Source organism: Schistocerca nitens, chromosome 10 (assembly GCF_023898315.1).
Source record: "Schistocerca nitens isolate TAMUIC-IGC-003100 chromosome 10, iqSchNite1.1, whole genome shotgun sequence".
Taxonomy (NCBI): Eukaryota; Metazoa; Arthropoda; class Insecta; order Orthoptera; family Acrididae; genus Schistocerca; species Schistocerca nitens.
The window spans coordinates 88075681-88098932 of NC_064623.1; the positions used below are offsets into that span (position 1 = coordinate 88075681).

The 23252-nt window shown below is 42.7% G+C and overlaps 1 long non-coding RNA gene across 1 annotated transcript in view; it reads right to left on the bottom strand.

Moving 5' to 3' along the window:
• LOC126210565 (uncharacterized) overlaps positions 1-21383 on the bottom strand; it is a 290752-nt gene extending 269369 nt beyond the window's left edge. The window contains exon 1 of the long non-coding RNA XR_007540703.1: positions 21248-21383. This is a non-coding gene — a long non-coding RNA (uncharacterized LOC126210565). The remainder of the gene's footprint in view (positions 1-21247) is intronic.
• Positions 21384-23252: the final 1869 nt, after the last annotated feature.

Genomic DNA, 23252 nt, shown 5'->3' on the forward strand with positions numbered 1-23252 from the left:
GCAGCGGAGTGTGCGCTGATATGAATCTTTCCTGGCAGATTAAAACTGTGTGCCAGACCGAAACACGAACTCGGGACCTTTTTAATCTGTTTCAGTTTGCATCTTTCTTCAAGAATTTGCCAGTTCAGGTTTTCTGGCATCTCCGTAATGCTCTCCCACGGGCCAAACAAACCTTTGACCTTTCATGCTGCTCTGCTTTGTGTAGTTCTGTAAATCTCGCTAGTCCTAACTGGTATGAATGTCAAGCGCTTGTGCAGTATTCTAAGGTGAAATATACCGAGTGTTCTGTAAGCAAGCCCATTTGTAGACTGCCTGCAATTTACCAGTATCCAGCCAATGAAGCAAAATCTGCCCCTCTTTACCTACTACTGAACCTAAATGAACGTTCCGTTTCATATCCTTCTAAAACGTTAGAGTGAGGTATTTACAAGAGTTGACCGATTCCAGTTGTGACTCTGAGATATTGCAGTTAAAGGATACTCTGATGAAGCGTAAACTTACAGAGATATACAAACAGGCAGAATACGATGCAGCGCTCGGCAACGCCTATATAAGTGTCTGGCGCAGTTTTTAGATCGGTTACTGCTGCTACAATGGCAGGTTATCAAGGTTTATGTGGGTTTGAACGTGGTGTTATAGCCGGAGCGCGAGTGATGGGACACAGCATCTCCGAGGTAGTGATGAAGTGGGGATTTTCCTGTACGACCATTTCACGAGTGTACCGTGAATATCTCCGACATCGCTACAGCCGGAAAAAGGTTCTGCAAGAACGGGATCAACGACGACTGAAGAGAATCGTTCAACATGACTGAAATGAATCCTTCCGCAGATTGCTTCAGATTTAAATGCTGGACCATCAACAAGTGTCAGCATGAGAATCGTTTAACGAAACATCATCAATTTGGGCTTTCGGTGTCGAAGGCCAACTCGTGTACCATTGATGACTGCGTGACACAAAGCTTGACGCCTCGCCCGGGCCCGTCAACACGAACAATAAACTGTTGATGACTGGAAATATGATGACTGGTCGGCCGAGGCTCGTTTCATATTATATCGAGGGGATGGACGTGCACTGGTACGGAGACCAGCGCATGAATCTATGGACGCTGCATGTCAGCAGGGAACTGTTCAAGCTGGTGGAGGCTCTGTAATGGTGTGGAGAATGTGCATCTGGAGTGATACGAGACCTGTGATACATCTAGATACGACTCTGACATGTGACACGTACATAAGCATCCTGTCTGATCACCTGCATCCATTCATGTCCGGTATGCATTCCGACGGACTTGGGCAATTCCGACAAGCCGGTGCGAAACCCCACACATCCATAATTATCATAGAATGGCTCCGGGAGCACTCTTCTGAGTTTAAACACTTCCGCTGGCGACCAAAATCCCCAGACATGAACATTATTGAACATATGTGGAATGCCTTGTGACGTGCTGTTCAGAAGATATCTCCACCCCCTCGTACTCTTACGGATTTATGGACAACCCTGCAGGATTCATGGAGTTAGTTCCCTCGAGGACTACTCAGACATTAGTTAATTCCATGCCACATCGTGTTGCGGCACTTCTGCGTACTCGCCGTGGCCCTACACGATATTAGAAAGGTGAGCCAGTTTCTTTGGCTTTTCAGTGTACATATTTTCCATTTTGTGAAGTGTAAAGTTTTACATTTCTGAACATTTAGATCAAGTTGCCAATCTTTGTAACAGTATGAAATCTTAACAAGATCCGACGTAATATTCGCATAGATGCATTTTTTTTTTTCAGACAGTACTGTAGTATAGGTACTTGCATCATCTGAGTCTGTGGTTATTGTTGAGATTCTCTGCAAAGTCTTGAACAACAAGATTCCTCACAGTAGCCGGTATTTTCGGCTGTGTATGAACAGTATATTATATTTCCTTATGTTCAGGATCAATTGAAGAGACGAAAGAGTGCTGTTTTGTAAAAAAAATGACACTTTGAGACCGTGGCTGTATAGAAAACACAGGTTGATTCTTACAAAGAAGCAAGCAGTAACCAATCACTGTTAGCAATGCTATTTATTTACACAAACAGCGTCGTTAAAATTTCGTACCGACAGGTTCCGCTTCGTGAGGCCGTTCATGTCTATCTCCGTGTGAGCAGCTGTCTGAAGATGTACATGTCGGTTCGAAACCCTAACGGCGCTATTTGTGTAAATAAATAGCATTATCAATAGTGGCTCGTTGCGCTTTTCTTCTTTGTAAGAATCATCTTGTATCAAACAAGAGTTAAACAATGAGATTTTCACTCTGCAGCGGAGTGTGCACTGATATGAAACTTCCTGGCAGATTAAAACTGTGTGCCGGACCGAGACTCGAACTCAGGATCGTTGCCTTTCGCGGGGAAGTGCTCAACAATGTATGAATGCCTGGTCTCGAGGCGAAATGATTTAATAAAATCTTCTCGGGCTTCCAGAAGGGTCAGGTGGTTAATATCCCTCAAGCTTTCGACCGAGATCTCCGCAGCCATTGTCAAGTGATAAAAATACCGTGCCGCCGTGGCCGCGCCGTAATATAACCACGTTAGTAGCTGTGACGTCACTGGTGCGCTCCCCCTCGCCAAATATGGTAATCCGTCGAAATTTGAAGACATCGCTGTGGAAATGGCACATATTGAGATAAATGATCGCGGAATAGAGAGTCAACTGCAGTAGCTCAGTAGTGGACAGACGTCAGGACCACATGAGATACCTGTAAGACTGTACAACGATTACGCAAAGGTACTTGCTCCCCTTCTAGCAGCACATTATTGTAGATAGCTGGAGCAACAAAGGGTTCCTACCGACTGAAAAAAAAGCGCAGGTCATTCCAGTTTTCAGGAAGGTCAGATGTACATAATTACATCGTTGGCGTCAGTCTGCTGTGGAATTATGAAATATGATTTATGCTCAATAGTTATGATTTTTTTGGAGAACAAAAAACTCCTACATAAAACAGAGATCTTGCGATACTCGATCGCCCTGTAGCTCCGTGAGATCGACATCGCCGTAGACAACGGCGCACGGTTTGTTGCCGTATTCCTTGACTTCAGGAAGGCATTTGACATAGTCCCGCACTGCCGTTTAGTGAAAAAAAAAAAAAAAACAGCTTATCGGGTATGCGAGCAGATTTGCGACTGGATTCAAGATTTCCTTGCAGATAGAACTCAACACGTCTCTCTCAACGGATCAAAATCGACAGATGTAATGGTAATTTCCGGAGGACCCCAAGAAGTGTGATAGGACCGCCATTGTTTACAGTGTATATAAATGATATAGTAGAAAGCGTCCGATGCTCTTTAAGACTGTTCGCGAAAAACGTGGTTGTCTATAAGAAAGTAGCAACGCCAAAAGACAGTATCGATTTACAGAATTACCTGCAGAGGACTGATGAATAATGCACACACTGGCAGTTGACCCTGAACGTAAATAAAGTACGCCCTAACATACTGTGCATACATAGGAAAAGCGATGCATTACTGTACAGTTACCTTACTGATGACAAACCGCTGAAAACAGTATATCGCGCCTTTGTCCCGCAATTTGCGAGGGGTTGGCGTGGTTAAATCGGATTTAGCATGTTAATGTGAAGGGTTAGCTGGATGCCCTTCCTGCCTCCACACCGTACCCCCCGGGACGAAATCAGAGTACCCCATCTGTCTGCGTCCAGTGGAAATCATGTAAAAGTGCGGATGTGTTTCAAATGTCTGTGGGTCGTATAACTGAGGCGGGACGTGGGGACCAGCCCGGTATTCACCTAGAGGGATGTGGAAAACCGCCTAAAAACCACATCCAGGCTGGCTGGCACACCGGCCCTCGTTGTTAATTCGGCGGCGGATTCGATCCGGGGCCGGGAAACCGCTGGAAACAGTATCTGCCGTAAAATATCTAGGATTCCCAGAGCGACCTTATCAAATAGTAGGAAAACAGATGCCAGAAAAAATGGTTCAAATGGCTCTGAGCACTATGGGACTCAACTGCGGAGGTCATTAGTCCCCTAGAACTTAGAACTAGTTAAACCTAACTAACCTAAGGACATCACAAACATCCATGCCCGAGGCAGGATTCGAACCTGCGACCGTAGCGGTCTTGCGGTTCCAGACTGCAGCGCCTTTAACCGCACGGCCACTTCGGCCGGCCACAGATGCCAGACTGAGATTAATAGGAAATGCAACTTATCTATGAAGAAAGTGGGTTACAAGGTCCTTGTTTGACCGATTCTTGACTATTGGATAACAATATGAGATCGTTTCGAGCTGTAACTGATAGAAGAGATAGAGCGACGCATTTCGTCACGGGAATCGTTTAGTCGGTGCGAGACCGTTAGAGAGGTACTCCACAAACTATAGTGACAGACGTTACAAGAGAGGGGTTGTGCATGACGCAGATGTTTACTACTGAAATTTCGAGTGCGTATTTTCCGGGACGAGTCGGGCAGTATATAGCTTCCTCTCAGATACATTTCGCGAACTGACCACAACGAGAAACTCTGAGAAATTAGAGGTAATAAAGAGCTTCCCACGCACTATTTGCGAGTTGAACAGAGAATGGGAAATCAGCTAGTGGTACCAGAAGTATTCTTCGCCACTTACCGTTACGTCGCTTGCAGAGTATGGCGCAGAGGTAGATGTTAACGATTTCTGCAGTAGTAAAGTGTTTGTTTTGTGTTTTTCTTTGTTGTACGAGCGAGGCAGGAACCTCACGGTATGGAAATTTCATATCGCTGGACAAAATCTTCGCTTTTCGACGGCCTTGTGCAGCGAGAAGCCCACGCAAAACCTGCTGCGACAGCCATATCCCATAAATAGACTGCGCATGACGTCATTTTACTGAAACCAACATCTAAGTCACATGTCTCGCTGCACGAAATCGATTACGTCATAGTACATGTATGGTGCACAATTTACGACATTTTTGTTACAGATGCAGTGGAAGCAGAAGTAATGACCACGTATGCTCAGATAAACCTTGTTGTATGTCCTGCAGATAAGGTAAACTGGTGAAAATCTCAGCTGTGAAAGTGAACTACTTATAATATTCCAGAATGAGATTTTCACTCTCCAGCGGAGTGTGCGCTGACATGAAACTTCCTGGCATATTAAAACTGTGTGCCCGACCGAGACTCGAACTCGGGACCTTTGCCTTTCGCGGGCAAGTGCTCTACCAACTGAGCTACCGAAGCACGACTCACGACCGGTACTCACAGCTTTACTTCTGCCAGTACCTCGTCTCCTACCTTCCAAACTTTACAGAAGCTCTCCTGCGAAACTTGCAGAACTAGCACTCCCGAAAGAAAGGATACTGCGGAGACATGGCTTAGCCACAGCCTGGGGAATGTTTCCAGAATGAGATTTTCACTCTGCAGCGGAGTGTGCGCTGATATGAAACTTCCTGGCAGATTAAAACTGTGTGCCCGACAGAGACTCGAACTCGGGACCTTTGCCTTTCACGGGCAAGTGCTCTACCAACTGAGCTACCGAAGCACGACTCACGACCGGTACTCACAGCTTTACTTCTGCCAGTACCTCGTCTCCTACCTTCCAAACTTTACAGAAGCTCTCCTGCGAACCTTGCAGAACTAGCACCCCCGAAAGAAAGGATATTGCGGACACATGGCTTAGCCATGTCAATCTAATGCCATAGTCACTTCACGGTCAATATACATGTAATATCTGGAACTCTGGTTTTTAAATACATGGCCTATTATTTGCGTTGAAGTATAGTTACCAAGATAAAAATATTTCTGCTTTTGTAGATTTATAAGGTAAACAGCACTGACAAACTTTATCTCCATGCGTGCCTTCATGATTATTTACATGATGAGTGCTGATTAAAAAAAAAAAAGAAAATTAAGTGATTGGAACAATGTAGTTTACAGAAAATGCAAAAGTGCTACCGTCTATGATTCTTGATAGAGGTCGACGAAGTATTGTTTTAACTGAGTGATAAGCATTTTAAAAAGCGGTATAAACTTTATTGAAGAGCAACAGAAAAAAGAATGTCATGGGACTTCATTGCCGGCCGCGGTGGCCGTGCGGTTCTGGCGCTGCAGTCTGGAACCGCGGGACTGCTACGGTCGCAGGTTCGAATTCTGCCTCGGGCATGGGTGTGTGTGATGTGCTTAGGTTAATTAGGTTTAAGTAGTTCTAAGTTCTAGGGAACTTATGACCTAAGATGTTGAGTCCCATAGTGCTCAGAGCCATTTGAACCATTTTTTTGGGACTTCATTCAAAATATTTTAAAGTCAGAGCCAGTTAATTTCAGTTTGCCTCAAGGCGTGTAACTAATCCAATATGAAGCATATTTAGGTGACCACATGGAGGTATAATGAGAGTTGTAACGTCACAGACTTGAAGCCAACGACCGGCATGTCAGTTGCTGGCAAACATTAGCTTCTGGTGGCAATGTTTTCATAAAAAATGTCAGCTTGCTTCGTTTACGTGTGTACTAACTATTCTGATGATAGTCTGAAGTGTAAAGGAATCACGTTTCAGTCGTGGTTAAGGAAGGAAGATTGCTTTTAATGTCCCGTCGACATCGAGGTCATTAGAGACGGAGCAAGAGCTCGGGACTGTGTCAAGGAGGGGAAGGAAGTCGGCCGTGCCGATTCAAGAGAACCATCCCGACATTTGCCTGGACCGATTTAGGGAAATCAGGGAAAACCTAAAGCAGAATGGCTGGACGCGGATTTGATCCATCGTCCTCCCGCAGGCGAGTCCAGTGGGCTAACCACTGCGCCACCTCGCTCGGTGATTTGTAATCTGACTTTTTGTATATTATCACGTGAACCATTCCTCACTGGACGTTTCATGTGATAAGTTCTTTTACATAAATGAATTTTGGTCTACTGTAATGGTTTTATTCCTGTCATTTCACTTGAGTTTTTCAAGTCAATCCAACTCGAAAAAGCGTCTGAGTGAAAGCTGTGAAAACTGAGCAAACATAACAAAATATATGATTCTTTTCTCCCGGCGTATTTGATAATCAAAATATCCACGGGTGTACTGCCGGTCTACAGTGTCCAACGGGCACAATATTTCGGCGATCATACATGTCGCCATCATCAGGTGAACTGACGGACTGAGCTCCTGTGAACGTGCCGGCACGGAGATCCGTACGCTATCGCTGCTCAGAGGAAACTGGATTCGGTCGCGGCGGCGGCCGATTTAAATACCCTCCGCCCGCGGCGCGCTCCCTCCGCTGTCCGCGTCCCGCGCCACGGTCGCGCGGTGGAACATATACACCCCAACATCAAATTCACTATGGAGACTGAAACGGAGGGTAAATTACCTTTCCTTGACGTCTTGGTCAAGAGAAGGGCTGACGGCACCCTAGGTCATGGGGTGTATCGGAAGACAACGCACACATGATCTGTATTTGCACGCAGACAGCTGCCACCACCCTTCACAGAGGAATGGGGTGCATAAAACTCTAGTACATAGGGCGCGCACTATCTCTGACGCAGAGAGTCTACCCCAGGAATTGGAACATCTGAGAACTGTATTTCGAAAAAATGGGTACTCAGAGTGGCAGATTCAACGTGCTCTCCGCCCACCCACTACAGCACAACCTGTGGAGATGGATGAAATCACGAGGGAGGAGTTAGGCACTGCGTTTATTCCATATACAGGCGCACTCTCGGGGAAAATCGCCCGCATTTTGAAGAACACCGGTTGGAACCGTGTTTCGTCCTCCGAATAAAACTCCTGCACTGGTGGGGAGCGCCAAAGATGACCTCAGTTTGAGGAAGGCCGGCGTGTACCAGATTCCGCGTCAATGTGGCAAGTCGTATATTGGTCAGACGATGCGTACCGTCGAGGATCGATGCCGTGAACACCAGATGCACACTCGACTGATGTATCCGAGCAAGTCGGCGGTCGCTGAACATTGTTTGTCGGAAAATCACGCTATGGAGTATGAACGCACGAGGATTCTGGTACAGACATCGAGATACTGGGACAGCGTTGTTAGAGAGGCCATCGAAATTCGCACCAGTGACGACCTCATAAACCGTGACTGTGGCTACAATCTTAGCAAGGCTTGGGAACCAGCGATTGGGTTAATCAAGAGTAAATCGAGCAAACGTATAGTTGTGACAACCACGGCGGACAGAGCCAACACACCGACGTCATCTCAGACGCCGTCGCAATCTGTTCCACCGCGCGACCGTGGCGCGGGGCGCGGACGGCGGAGGGAGTGCGCCGCGGGCGGAGGGTATTTAATAGGCCGCCGCCGCGACCGAACCCAGTTCCCTCTGAGCAGCCATAGCGTACGTATCTCCGTGCCGGCACGTTCACAGGAGCGCAGTCTGTCAGTTCACCTGATGATGGCGACATGTATGATCGCCGAAATATTGTGCCCGTTGGACACTGTAGACCGGCAGTACACCCGTGGATATTTTGAACAACAAAATATGTTCTCAGCATTTTTGTGAAGACGACATAGACCGAATATCACTTTCGTCAGTCCGTATTAGGGAAAATACTGCATTACGAAAGCATCCTTTTCACATTACGTTCCCTCTTATTTCTTATTCTAAACGTATAATAAAAAGAACGTTACATTAGCGAGGCGAAATGCGTCGAATTAGAGGATCAAATATACATTTAAGGCCAGATAAACGATTTTCTATCTAATGGACGTGCTAATGCACATGTCAAAAATTAAGAACAAGGCGCAATCGTATGCTGATGTTTTGGGGTATCTAATATGGCGGCTCCGGCTTCCAAGCAATGTACTGCATTACGATAAATTACATGAAAATTTATACCAAGCAGTCTGCATAATAACGCACCTCAATTCTCGCTGATAAGGCAAGAACTCGCAAAATTATTGACCACTAATATAAAAATAGTAATAATAAATGAAATAATAAATGAAAAATATTGTAGAACAAAAGCAAACTGGTGCTTTTCATTTATTATAATGTTGCTCTACCAAGAATCGACGGAAGATTCTGTTAAAAATAGTAATGTTTGCACGCACCCATATGAGGTCGATGAAGAAATTTTAAAGAGGTATTTTCAACCGCAATGAAGTATAACTCTGCGTGTTATAAGTTACGCACTCTTTATCAGCTATTAAATCCAAGAAATAAGAATATGTCCGAAAATTTTGTTCCTTTACATTTGAGACCCGATGTCGTCTTTGTTCAGGAGTACTAGAATAATTCTGCAAATCTAAAAATAAGTTAAAAAACCGAAATCCAAATAATCTTTTTATATTGACTGTGCAGTGGTTTGAAAAATCGTAATAATCATTGTACAGTCACTTAAAACATCACCTAAATACCTGTTTCTTTATGTACAAAATAACGCAGATGAAGATTTTAATGAAAGAAGGATTTATAAGTATAACAACAATAAAAAAAGAGAAACAGGTATAATAAACGCAATATTGTGGACAAAAAACAAAAGAAGCTGTAGTGAAGGCAACCTGTCTATGCATCACAACCACAAATAACAAGCCTCTCAAGCTAAAAACCTTGGTAGTTTCTTGAACAGTGTCTCGCCACTGTCCCACGAAGAATAATCTGCAACTGAGCATGGAGGGAAATTTCCCTTAACGCACTACCTCAGGTGGTAACCAATCCACCGCCAACTAAGGTGACGTCAGCGGACCTTCGGATTCTGGGGAGTCTGCACCAACATGCTTTGAGGATGAGTTGGAGCATCCTGAAATCACTCGACGTAAACTGTTCATAGAGGGTAAATTAAAACATCTGACCAATCTACTAACACAATACAACATAGTAGTGACAGCAGTACAGGAAACCAGATTCACAGATTATCATGCCTTCGAGTTCCAAGGGTACAGAATCCTCAAAGGAAAAGTGAATCAGCGGGTAATGAAGAACACACCCCACTTAGATACAGGATTTATAGTCAGTCACAAGATACTGGATTTAGTGATTGACCTCACCTCCCTAAGCAGCCACGTATCCATCCTCTCCCTCATGTGCGCTAACAAGGGTTACAATGTAGTCAATGCACATGCCCCAACCATTCAGGACAACAGACGCAATCCAGACAGAACTGACAAATTATGGAAAGACTCAAGTTCCACAGACAAACACCGTGTTACTGCTTGGTGACTTCAATGCACAACTGGGAAGAGAGAAAAAGTACAGAAATATAGTGTATAACTATCCGGCACATATGAGCACCAATCGCAGTGTGAAACGATTGGTGGATCTGTGTAAGACATTTGAGTTGGTCATGACGTGTACAGCCTTCAAACATCTGCCAAGGAAACAGAAGACTTGGATTTCACCTAACACCAACTTAGGTGAATTCCATACAGATCATGTGGCCATTTCAAGAAAATCTCAAAAGGAAATACAAAACGTGAAGATATAAAGAAGTGCCAATCTTGACTCAGACCACTACCTCTCGAAGATCAAAATGAAGACTCCAGCCAAGAAACACTAGAGTACACAGAACCTACAAGATAGCAAGAATTGACGTAGAGCGTCTTAAGAATAGGCAAGAAGTTAGCCAGAGACTGAACAGTACAGATTTCAACAGCTGGAACCAGCTGAAGGAGACTCTTGTGAAGACAGCTAATGAACTCGCCCCCCCCCCCCCCACGAGAAGAAGGAAGCATCCGTGGTGGAATGAAGACTGTGACAATGCAAACTGGTGGAACTGGAATTGTAAGAAAACCAAGAACACTTGGGACAAAGTTTTGGAATAAAGAAGGCTTACGGTTAAGATAATAAGAGGAACCTAATGGACCTTCACACAAAACCAACTACCCCACACGAAGAGAGCTTCGCTAAGAATAACTCCAGTGATTTCGACAGAACCTTCAAGCAGATACTCAGAAAATACAATCCGCCAAACCTGCATTTCAGAGACTCGCAGGGCAGACTGGTTTCTAACGACAAGGACAATTGCCACCTCTTAGCACAGTACTTTAAAAACATACTCAACTGTGATCCACCCAGCGAAGACTTCGACCACAAACAAACTACCGCAAACCCGGACTCAATGCTTCCTTCATTGGAATAAGTTCGACAAATCACTCAACTTCTCAAGAATAATAAGGCAGCTGGTGAGGACTCTATCATTGCTGAACTCTGGAAATGTGCTGAAAGCAATGCTGTGGGCAAGCTCACCAAGATCATCCAGGACACCTGGAAAACAGAGAGATTACCACCTGACTGGAACACGGCTCTGATCCATCCGCTTCACAAAAAGGGAGATTTTACTGATCTGAACAACTACCATGGAATTTCTCTTGTTCCGGTAACAAGGGGCAGAAGATCAACTGGACAGTCAACTGGGAGAATGTCAGGGAGGCTTAAGGAAAACCAGATCCTGCGCTGAACAGATCCTCAACCTTAAAATTGCACTGGCATACTCCAAGACGAGAAACTGCAAAGTGGTTGTCATCTTTGTTGATCTCAAGAAGGCCTAGGACGCTGTTGATAGAGAAACGCTTAACAAAATACTCCAGGAACTAGGACAACAAAACCCGCAGACTCATTCCAGAAACCTTGTCAACACCCATTCCAAGGTCAAATTTAGAGGTGAGATCTCAAAAAGCTTCGAGATAAAAACTGGAGTGAGACAAGAGGATGGACTCTATCCACTTCTCTTCAACTGTGTCCTTGAAAAGGTTGTGAGAGAATGGCCCAAGGAATTGACCAATTTGGCTGTTCAGAGTGGTATCTACTTGGGCCGTATGAATGAAGAACAGATTGTAGATTGCCAGGCTTTTTCAAGATGACATGACACTGATTGCTGATTCTCTTGAAATGGCTGAGAAAACAGACAGCCAAAGTGGGTCTTCAAGTGTCGCTGGAGAAAACAGAGCTTCACCATCATCAAAGGAGCTAACAAAGAGATGTTACTTGACCAGGGAAACGTCAAAAGGACTGAGAATTTTAAGTATCTCGGCGAATGGATTGAACCCAACTTATCAAAAAAGCGTCATAACCCATGAGAGTCAACAAGTTGGAACTAGCCCGTCGACTGACTATGAACACCTTCAACAAAAAATGCCTGTCACACAGCCTGAAACTTAAGCACTACACATCAGTCATACGACCAGGAGCCCTGTATGCCATGGAATGTCTTTTCATGAACCGGAGAAGTCTGATGGAGAAATTGGAAGTCAGACAGAGGAGAATCCTAAGGATGATCCTAGACCCAGTAGAAGAAGATGGGAACTTCAGAAGGCGATATAGCTCGGAGCTCTACGAACATATCGAGAGGTTCTCTGGCTGTGCAAGGAAAAGAAGGGTAGCTTTCTATAGCCATGTCGCAAGATTGTCTCCAAACAGTTTGACCAACTGTGTATTCACCTTCTGGCAAAACAAGAAGGTTCGCACCACTTGGCTGACCGAAACTGAAAAGGACATTAAGGAACTGGTAATAACTGATCTCCAGAACAGACAGTCTATGAGATGTACTCTGAAGGAAGTCTGAGGATTTCAGGAGAAGCCCCGAAGGGAAGGTATCTCCTGGACTGAAGAAAGGAAGGAGTCACATCGGCAGAGCATGCGACAGTACTGGGTGATGGTGATGTTTGGTTTGTGGCACTCTCAACTGCGCAGTCATCAGCACCCGTACAAATTCCCAAATTTTACACAGTCCAATTTTTACACTGTTCACTCTAGCCACTGTCACGAATGATGATGATTATGATGAGGACAACACAAACACTCAGTCCACAACCCGGCCCGGAATCGATCCAGGGACCCCAGCAACGCTAGGCACTAGACCACGAGCTGCGGGCAGTACTCGGCAAAGATCAAAGCCTAACAGTTGTACAAGCGTGGTCCCAAGTTAAGCCCATTCGAAACAAGAAGAAGACGAAAAGAAAACGAAATTAATACATAAAATTAATCAAAACACATGAACAAAGTTTGTAAGTAGAAAAAGAATGATCGGAAGAAAAATGAGAGCAAACAAAGAAGTTGATATTATGTTTAAAATGATCTGACGAAGGAATGGAAATAGAAAATCACATTTAAGTCAAGTAACTGAACAAAAATGGTGACCAAAATCATTTCGATTAAGATTTAAAAATAAAACAAACTTACGGCACCTGGCGAGATTGGAACCCAGTGTCTCCTACATAAGAAACATCGCACCCATTGCACCACATAACCACACCGTTTAGAGAGACTTTCTTAACGCTATTGATTGTCACACAGAATTCCGAATTTTTATTCCTCAATTACTTGCAAATGAGGACCAACGAGAGTGAATGGCTGCAGAATGTAATACGTGGGTTCTTAACCTACATCACCGTATAGATTGTTTCAAAAGTCAATAATACCGCTCGGGACCTCTCCTTTGTTAGGTTTTTCCGTGAAGGCTCTGATTTATCTCAAATTAGTACGATGATCATTTTTCCGTATGTAGGGCGTTTCGTGTTTGGAGGAGAAAGTGAAAAGATCTCTCCGACGAAAAACGCCTTTGTTTTAGTGATTGCCACCCCAATTCGCGTTTCGTACGGGTGACTCTCTCTCCCCACTTTCGCCATACCACAGAACCAGCTGGCCGTCTTTGAACTTTTCTGTTGTCCTCTGTTAATTCTGTATGATAAGGATCCCATACCGCACAGCAATACTCTAACAGACGACGGACAAGTGTAGTGTAGGCAGTGTCTTCAGTACGCCTGTTGCATTTACTAAGTGTTCTGCAAATAAACCGCAGACTTTGGTTTGCTTTCCCCACAACATCATCTGTGTGATCCAATTGCAGTTGCTCGTAAGGGTTTTTCCTACGTAGTTAAATGAATTGAAAGCCTTTAGAGTCGTGTGATTTTTCGTGTAACCGAAATTTAACGGATTTCTATTAGCACTCGCCTGGATCACCTCACACTTTTCGTTATTTAGGTCAATTGCCACTTTTCACACCATACAGAAATGTTGTCTACATCATTTTGCTTTTGATCTTCTGGTGCCTTTTCTACACAGTAAATGATACCATCATCTAAAGGCAACTTGATGCAGCTGCTCAGATTGTCTCCTACACCATTCATAAAGATTAGGAATAGCAAAAAACCTTAACACTTCCTTGGGGAAGGCCAGATATCATTTCTGTTCTATTCCATAACTTTTCGTCAATTACCACAAAACCTGACTTTTCTGACATGAAATCACAAGTCCTGTTGCACAACTGTTCCATAGGCAAAGAATCTGATTAGAAACCGTTTGTGAGGAACGACATGAAAAGATGTCTGGAAATCGGGAATCAGTCTGCGATCCCTTGTCCAAAGCACTTATTACTTCATGGAAATTTTATCGGAGATATGTAACAGAAGAATCAGATAGGATCAGTTGCAGCTAAACCAGTAGACGACTTCGGTTCAGTAGCAAGATACTACGAAAATGGAATCGATCTACAAAGATCCCTCACGAAATACTTGTACGTCTCATCTTGGAATAATGCTCAAGTTTGTGGAAGTCGTATCAAATGGGACTGATAGGTAATGTTGATAGTATACAGAGAAGAGCAACACGATTGTTCAAAAGCTGGTTTGACTCATGGGGGAGCGTCATTGTGATGCTGAGAAAAATGAATTGTTAGATTCTTAAAGATAGAGGCGAGCTGTTTTCCGAAAACCTACTGACAACCTTTAAGTGAGGAACCTAGGAATACAGGTAATCCCCTGGTTCTTTAAAGAATAGATCTCCCATGTATAAGACAGCTTCAAACATTGGATTACAAATGAGTTTATGTGTTAAATATTCGATTTTACACAAGTAAGAGAGAAAAAGTTTAGCGGAGATCTGAAATTCCACTTACAGTCTGTTGGGAATCGGTACAACCAGTCAGAGTAACTTTTTACTTGTCAGGGTATCTTTATACCACTCACCACATTCGTTTCAGTTGGCTGTTGCTCCACCTACTTGCTTTGTTTTCTGCTAAAAGTAACTATTTTATTACCTCTGATTTCTAGTTAGCATATCAGATTTCTTTCCAACTTCGTAAAAGCTCTTAGGCTTGTGATTATCCTTTAATTGCTTTGACTGTGAGGAGAGCTTCTGACGACAGTGATTTAAGTTCAACAATACCAGGTGGATACAAATATCTTGATAGTTCAAAGTAAGCGTGCAGTAACTGAATTAACACTATTTGTTTTTACTTCTTATTAACACCTGATTTCCTTTTGGTACGATCTAAATTTACCCAGAACATTAGATACAGGAAAAGTTCTTTATTTTTTAAGACTGTTCTAAAGTCTTCCTGAATGCCAATGTAATTTTGTACCAGAAGCAAAATTGAAATTTTACTCTACTAAAATTTTACTCTACTACAGCACAGTTAATATACATTTTCACTTTTCCAAGCACTCAATTACTACAGATGTAAAATGTTACAATGTCTGTTGCGATGTGTTCTTTATTTTGTGTGCAGTATTTTCAAAAAATGGTAAAAAGTGATACAAAGTAACTCCGACTGACTGTAAGTGCACTCAATATGACACACTGGATGACTGTGTACTGGGTCACTTGTGCTCCGTTTTAAGTAAAAGGTACTTTCTCACGCGTGTCATTGTTTATGACGTCGCATCTCTTGAGCCGTGGTCAATGATAAATACAGACATGGTCGTATGTCTGTCTTATGTCAGCAATGTAGTATTCGTGGCCAATGATAAATATCACAGCCCTTTGGCCAAAGGTTTGACATTGTAGCAGGGAAACTTTTAGCAAAGATCTTTGATCAAAGATAGCCATTGTACTCATGTCGCTTCGCTTGCTTCAGTGCACTGAAGCTATAGAATGACGAAGTATATTTGGTGCGTGGTTGCCATCAAAGTGACCATTGCAAAGTATGAAGGACAAGAAATTCTTCTTAACAAAAACCGTAATAAGCGGCTGGAATCTTACAAAAATGAGCAATAAGCTGGATCCGAAGTGGCTGCACTGTGGATGATGTTAAGCTTACGTATAAAAAGGAAGGATGTGGAAGGAGATGAAGATGTGAAAGGTCGAGTCTGTTCAAGAGTAAATCAATGAATTCAAATGGTTCAAATGGCTCTAAGCACTATGAGACTTAACATCTGAAGTCATCAGTCCCGTAGAACTTAGAACTACTTAAACTTAACTAACCTAAGGACATCACAGACATCCATGCCAGAGGAAGGATTCGAACCTGCGACCGTAACAGCAGCGCGGTTCCGGACTGAAGCGCCTATAACCGCTCGGCCACAGCGACCGGCCATCAATGAATTAAATGTATTTATTTGTACTCTAAATAACCCAACTTAACATTCATAAATTCCTCCTTACGTGATTCATATAGTTTCTGGAATAATGCGTAAAATGGTGCAGTGTGGGATTTGAGTACTATATTGCAAGCTGAAATAGCCGAAGCACGAGACAATCTATAGCAGAAGTAGAGTTCATGTTTTAATTAATGAGACAATTCACCAGTTACATATTTTTTCACGATATGCTCTATGCTTTACGATAATTTATTCTCATCGTCAACTGACGTTTCGAAAAATCGGACAAAAGAAATCTCTCCCATTGCAGTGTAAACCATAAAGACACAACTGCAGGGCAAGAGATGCAGAGAAACACACATTCAAACACTACATTTACTCTTGATAATGAGAATAAATTGCAGAAGCGCGTCATATTAAACATGAAAAAATTTGTAGCTAGTACTATGTTTCATTTTTTACATCGTGACTGAGGCAGGTGCAGGCTTTCAAAAACATCGATTATGATGAAAGAAACTAAGAAATGTCATTTTAAATGAGTAATGTGTATGCAAACACTTTTATTAGAGCAAATTGAAATGTCTGTTTGTCCGTTTTCAAAAATGTTACGTTGCTCTGTATGTCCTCCCGCTGTAGCTCACGAAGCAAATTCTGGGGAACACATCGGTTTCACACAAAGGCGTTTATGCTTCTCTTTCTTTTCACGCAATGCGCTCGCCACCGACATATGTTGTTGTACTTGCGATTGGTTGTTCGTATTCTACTCCCAACCAACCACTACAAAAAGTTTTACGATCGTGTAATAGCTCCAGTGAACTAGTTTGGTCGAAGAAAGCTGACAGAGATCTTTTATATTGTAATACGGGCTCAAGGTTTCATGCGTTTGTGTCGGCCACCAGAAAAAGTACATTACTGGCGTCATTCAGACCTGCTCCGAGGCTTGTATTTACAGTTGGGCACATCTTGAGCTATGTGTCGTACAACAATACAATTTTGCAGTACATTCAGTGGTATACATGGGTGCTGTCTGCAAACAGTGTTACGAACAGAGTCGGTAGTAAATAAGTAATTAATTATAACGCCATGCCAGAATTTTCTGCAGGGTCTCAGCGAGAAAACGTTTTTGTAAAGGTTTGAAATGATATGTAAAGTTCGGTGGAAGTCGTTAAATGCTCGAATTCTCGAATACTAACCTGGGTATGTGCGGGAGATCTCTTATGCTGTCTCAAGACACAGATTCTAGTTATAATAATTGTGTAACTTTTAAATAAGATTACATCTTTTAATTAGGTAAATATGACCGCATTTAAGTTTTTTAATTCGGCCAATAATTGTGGGATACATTGAAAATCATGTTTGTTGTCCCTGGAAGCAAGACTGAAGAAAAATCAAGACACAGTCACAGGATTTTTCGACCTGGAAAAAGCGTTCGACAATGTCAAATGGTGTAAGACGTTCGAAATTCTGAGAAGAATATGGGTTAGCTATAGAGAAAGATGGGTAATGTATAATATGTACAAGAGCCAAGAGGGAAGAATATGAGTGGATGACCAAGAACGAAGTGCTCGGATTAAAAGGGATGCACGACAGGGATGTAGTCTTTCGCCCAAAAGGACGGTTCAAGAGCGGAATTAAAATTCAGGGTAAAAAAAATACTAACGACAAGATTCGTTGATGAAATTGCTGTCCTCAGAGAAGAAGAACTGCAGGATCCGCTGAATGGAATGAACAGTCTAATGAGCTCGCATTCGGGAGGACGACGGTTCAATCCCGTCTCCGGCCATCCTGATTTAGGTTTTCCGTGATTTCCCTAAATCGTTTCAGGCAAATGCCGGGATGGTTCCTTTGAAAGGGCACGGCCGATTTCCTTCCCAATCCCTCGTTAACCCGAGCTTACGCTCCGTCTCTAATGACCTCGTTGTCGACGGGACGTTAAACACTAACCACCACCACCACCACCACCACAACAGTCTAATGAGTACAGGATATGGATTGAGAGTAAAGAGAAGTAGCAGAAAGAAGAACTGTGAAAAACTTAACATCAGTATTGATGATCACAAAGGACATGAAGTTAAGGGATTCTGCTACCTAGGCATCAAATTAACCTATGACAGACGCAACAAGGAGAACAAAAAGCAGAATGGCACTGGCAAAAACGACATTCCTGGCCAAGAGAAGTTTACTAGTATCAAACATAATCCTTAATTTGAGGAAGAAATTCTGAAAATGTACGTTTGGAGCAACATTGTATGGTAACGATACAAAGACTGTGGGAAAACCGGATGAGAAGGGAATCGATGCATTTGAGACGTGGCGCTACAGAACAATGTTGAAAATTTGGTGGTCCGATAAGAGAAGGAGTGAGGAGGTTCTCGGGAGAATCGGCGAGGAAAGGAATGTGTGGGAAACACTGTCTAGATGAAGGGACAGTATGGTAGGACAGGGAATAATTGCCATAGTAGCGGAGGGACCTGTAAAGGATAAAAACAATAAAGGAAGAGAGAAAGAGACTGGGACACCTCCAGCAAATAATTAAGAACGTAGATCGCAAGTTCTGTACAGCGATGAAGTGATCGACACAGATTAATTCATTGCTGGCCACAACAAACCAGTCACAGAAAAAAGAAAAGAAAGAAGAAACGGTTTGAAAGACAATGTACAAATGCTACTGGCTTCCGGAGTAGCGGTTTAGTAATAAAGATACTAACAAAAACCTGCGTATCGCTATCGTAGGTTTTACGGTGGATGATGGATGATGAGGTCTCGTACTCCGAGGAGCGTAGGGGACGATGCAACAGATTCGCACCGCCGACTAGGCAAGGTTCTAGCGGAGGTAGTTTGCCATTGGCTTCCTCCGACCGTAACGGAGATGAATGATGATGACACAGCAGCACCCAGTCATCTCGAGGCAGGGAAAATCCCTGACCCCACCGGGAATCGAACCAAGGACCCCGTGCGCGGGACGCGAGAACGCTACCGCAAAACCACGAGGTGCGGACATCGTAATGGATACTTTGCTCAAATTACAACATTCACAGAGGCTTTTAAAAATCATTCTTCCTGCGCTCCATCCTTGCCGTTGTACCCTTATAACTGCCGTACACTTCAGTGTTTTGCAAATTATAGATGACGAATTAATTTTCGGGTAAGGGTCGACAGAAGATCCAGCGAGGAACGCTAATATTAGGACACAACTTCCGAAAGACGAAAACCGAATTTCGGAAACCGTTTTCCGCTGTTGTTAAGGTCTGAAGCGTATTTGCTAGCCCAGTTGGATATGGCACCTGAGAAGCAGCTGTTACAGTTCCTCATTCAGTCAACATAATCGCTCTTTCGCTTCAATTAGACGAGGTGTAAACAGCTTCAGTCTAATATTGCAACTTTTCCTTCACTACAAAAAGCCACTCCGTCCGTATTCGCCGGAAATTTTTAAAAACAACACGAAACCTGCAGCCCAAGCACACTTCAAAACCGTTTGTGTTTACATGAGAGCGAAAATCGATTGCGGAATTGGGAAACCGGCAACTAGAAGCGGATTTCCAGAATCGATTCTGAAGTGTATTGAGAAATCAGTTTACGAAATTCGGTTTTGGAACCGCAGGTAAACGTGGTGGATCTGAGTTTTGCTTTGTAGTATCATATCTTTATTCTTAACAAAACAAAAATAAAAAATAATCAACTATTACATCAAGGTACCGGTAGATGTGAAGTGAATAACAGTATGAACAGTACTCACTCTTATACAACTTACAACATTTGTTAAATAAAGCGGTTTAAATAACACACTTTTCTATTTTACCTTACTTTAATATCCGCACAGTTGATAGTGTGGCACTAGTTTAGGTTGTTTTCGCCAAGTTTTATGCCTCTGAGTTAGAAGACAGTGTTTATTTACAATCGACTGTCTAGACAGTACAATATCACGCACAATTAATATCAGTATTGCTATAGGACAACTTGTGATTTTTCGTACTGTAAAAGGTAAATCACACAGACAAAAAGTAAAAGTACTGTGGCAATTGTCAAACGATTCAACAACGAGAACCGTATTGACTCTACACCTCGAAGGGCTAATCAAAAAAAGTTAGGTGCACGTGACAACAGGAATCTAACACGAAAACTAAAGAAGTTTCCTACATTTAGTGCAACCATATCAGCAAGTGAGCTTCTAAACATTACTGAAAAGAGGGTACATCGTCAAATGATTCGTAGAGCATTGAAAGATAGTGCCTACAATGGAAGAGTGCCTAGGAAGAAACCGTCTGTGAATGTGTATCCACATCTGGACCGGACGAATTACTGTTCATCGACAGTGTTATGCACAAATATGCCTATGTGAATTTACTAAAAAAAAGAAAAAATAAAGAAAAAAGAAAAATACGCGAAAGTGCGGAAAAATCGGAATATCAAACACATTCATGTTTTACCATGACCACGACGGGAAACGTAAGGCTCGCATTGTGCAGAAATATTTGTTGTGCGATTGATCGGAAGTCTTACAACCACCACCTTAATCGCCAGACCTCAACCCTTCAGAGAATGTGTGTGGAGAACTACAGCGGCGTAACAGAAAAACACTAGTACCTTAAACTTTGAGGGGTCGATTAAAAGAATACGATCGTCTCTGTATTGACTGTTTGAAAAAGATCATTAGCAGCGCAGCGTTTGAAAGAAGTGATACAACAGAATGACTGCCCTACAAGATATTGAAACACATTTTTCACAAAAATTGTCTTGAATTAATTAGTTCTGAAAAATGTCCGAGTATTAACGTAACGTGATAACGGGACCGAGTTGTATTTAAATCGTACTAAAAAGAAGTTTCATATGTTATATTAATAAAGCTCATGCTGTTATTTACAAGTCATGTAGTTACTTGGTTATGTTTCTCGGTTGTTTTATTGAGAACAAAGTTATGATGATACAAAATATAAATCTCGTAGTGTCCGAATATTAACGTTACTCACTGTGTATGAAACAATGAAATACGATTTGCTGCACTTGAATATCAATTTTAATCAAGGGGAATGTTAATATTGTGTCAGCTTACGTGATTAGTCGTCGGAGGCAACCTTTGTTTGGCGTTTTCAGTCGTTGCTTTTGCGGGCTTTCGCTATCCGAACGTTTCCAGTCGAAAACGCGCCGCACACTTCGAGAGCGAACAACAGACTGGCGCCGGTGGGAATATTGAATGCAATCGCTGCTTGGTGCTGCCACCTGACGTGCACTCGTGAAACTAACTACCTCCCCGCGCGTGGAAGAGATGGCGCGAACGGACGTCAACAGCTGCAAAATAATTTCGTGTGTAGTTTGCGTTAAGGCTAACGCTCTCGAAGTCTAATCAGCATCATTTAGACGTATGTGTAAATTTCGCAATGAATTATTGCCTGGCTTTACAAGCAGTCATGCCCTCGATGGAACATCCACCCAACAGTGTCCCGGGTGATTTCTTGTACAGAAATGCATACATTTAACACATACAGTAATCAATACTTGACATATTAAATGCATCTTTGACGATCAGTTACGTTTTTTATTTACAACACAAGTATTAAAGGTATCCGTTACAGACCGTTTTCAATCATGAATTTGAATCTTTGAATAGAATTCGTGATGATGGTCTGTGACTGAAACCGGTCGATGTTTAGCATTTAAATAAAAAAGGAGCTGATGATCAAACATGCATTTTATACATTGCCAGACGGCTGTTAATAGTCACCTTCCGAAAATCTTTAAAATACTTAACGATTCGCGGACCCCACAAGATGTATCGTGTCAACTGATCCCTTTTCTCAGGCCGGCCGCTGTGGCCGAGAGGTTCTAGGCGCTTCAGTCCGGAACCGCGCTGCTGCTACGGTCACAGTTTCGAATCCTTCCTCGGGCATGGATGTGTGTGATGTCCTTATGTTAGCTATGTTTAAGTAGTTCTAAGTTCTAGGGGACTGATGACCTCAGATGTTAAGTCCCATAGTGCTCAGAGCCATTTGAATCTTATTTCACACAAGTTGCACCGTAAGTTTCTTTTCTTTCTAGTTAGATTCGGTACCTCCCCATCCGATCTATCCACCTAATCTTAGACATTCTTCTGTACCATAGTTGAAAAGTTTCCGTTCTCCCCACGTCTCAACTGCTTACAGTCCACATTTCGCTTCCACACAAGGCTACAGTCCATATAAATACCATCAGAAAATACTTTCTAGTGCTTAAATTTATAACCTACTAACTGACAAACCCGCCATTGCCCGGGTATTCATTTTGCTAATACTTTACTAGGAAAGAAAATAAAGAATGAACTGTGTTTTTAGTGTAACATCGAAACAAATTCCTTTCCATGTCTTCAACCACTTTGAATTAAGAAGACAGTTTCTCTACGCTGAAAGCAGCTGCTTCTCGTGTCTACAACACGATTTTGTAAAAGTCTCTATGGCAACGGCTCTTCATAGCCCAATAGCCGGCTATTGTTCTCGGCTACAGGAATTCAGCGATTTCCTTGATTCGACTGTTGGACTGTCTCACACCTAAACTTCCAGATGTTAGATCTTCATATCGGTACCAAACGTTGTATGTCAATAGAGTATCAACCAAAACATCGATTTAGTTCGTGCTATATGCTGTTCTCCAGTCGAACATGCATAAACGGTAATTAAAAGTGTCACCAGAACGACGGAACAAAGGAAAAACGTATCTGTGAGTAAGTATTTTACAGATCTTGCGTGAGTGTTTGTTGGTAGAGCGTGAGGTCGTCTCGTCAAAGGTCCCGCGTTCGAACCCAGTGATTTTGTCTGTCTACGCGTGAATCTATTGTGTGGGACAACATTTTCCCGACATGTAAAAGAACTTTTTGGAGTTTGTAGCAAAGTTTTTTTCCTTGTCCGCTTTCGCTTCGTTAGTTGAACGTTATGTACTTATTACACTACTGGCCATTAAAATTGCTACACCAACAAGAAATGCAGATGATAAACGGGTATTCATTGGGCAAATATATTATACTAGAACTGACATGTGATTACATTTTCACGCAATTTGGGTGCATAGATCCTGAGAAATCAGAACCC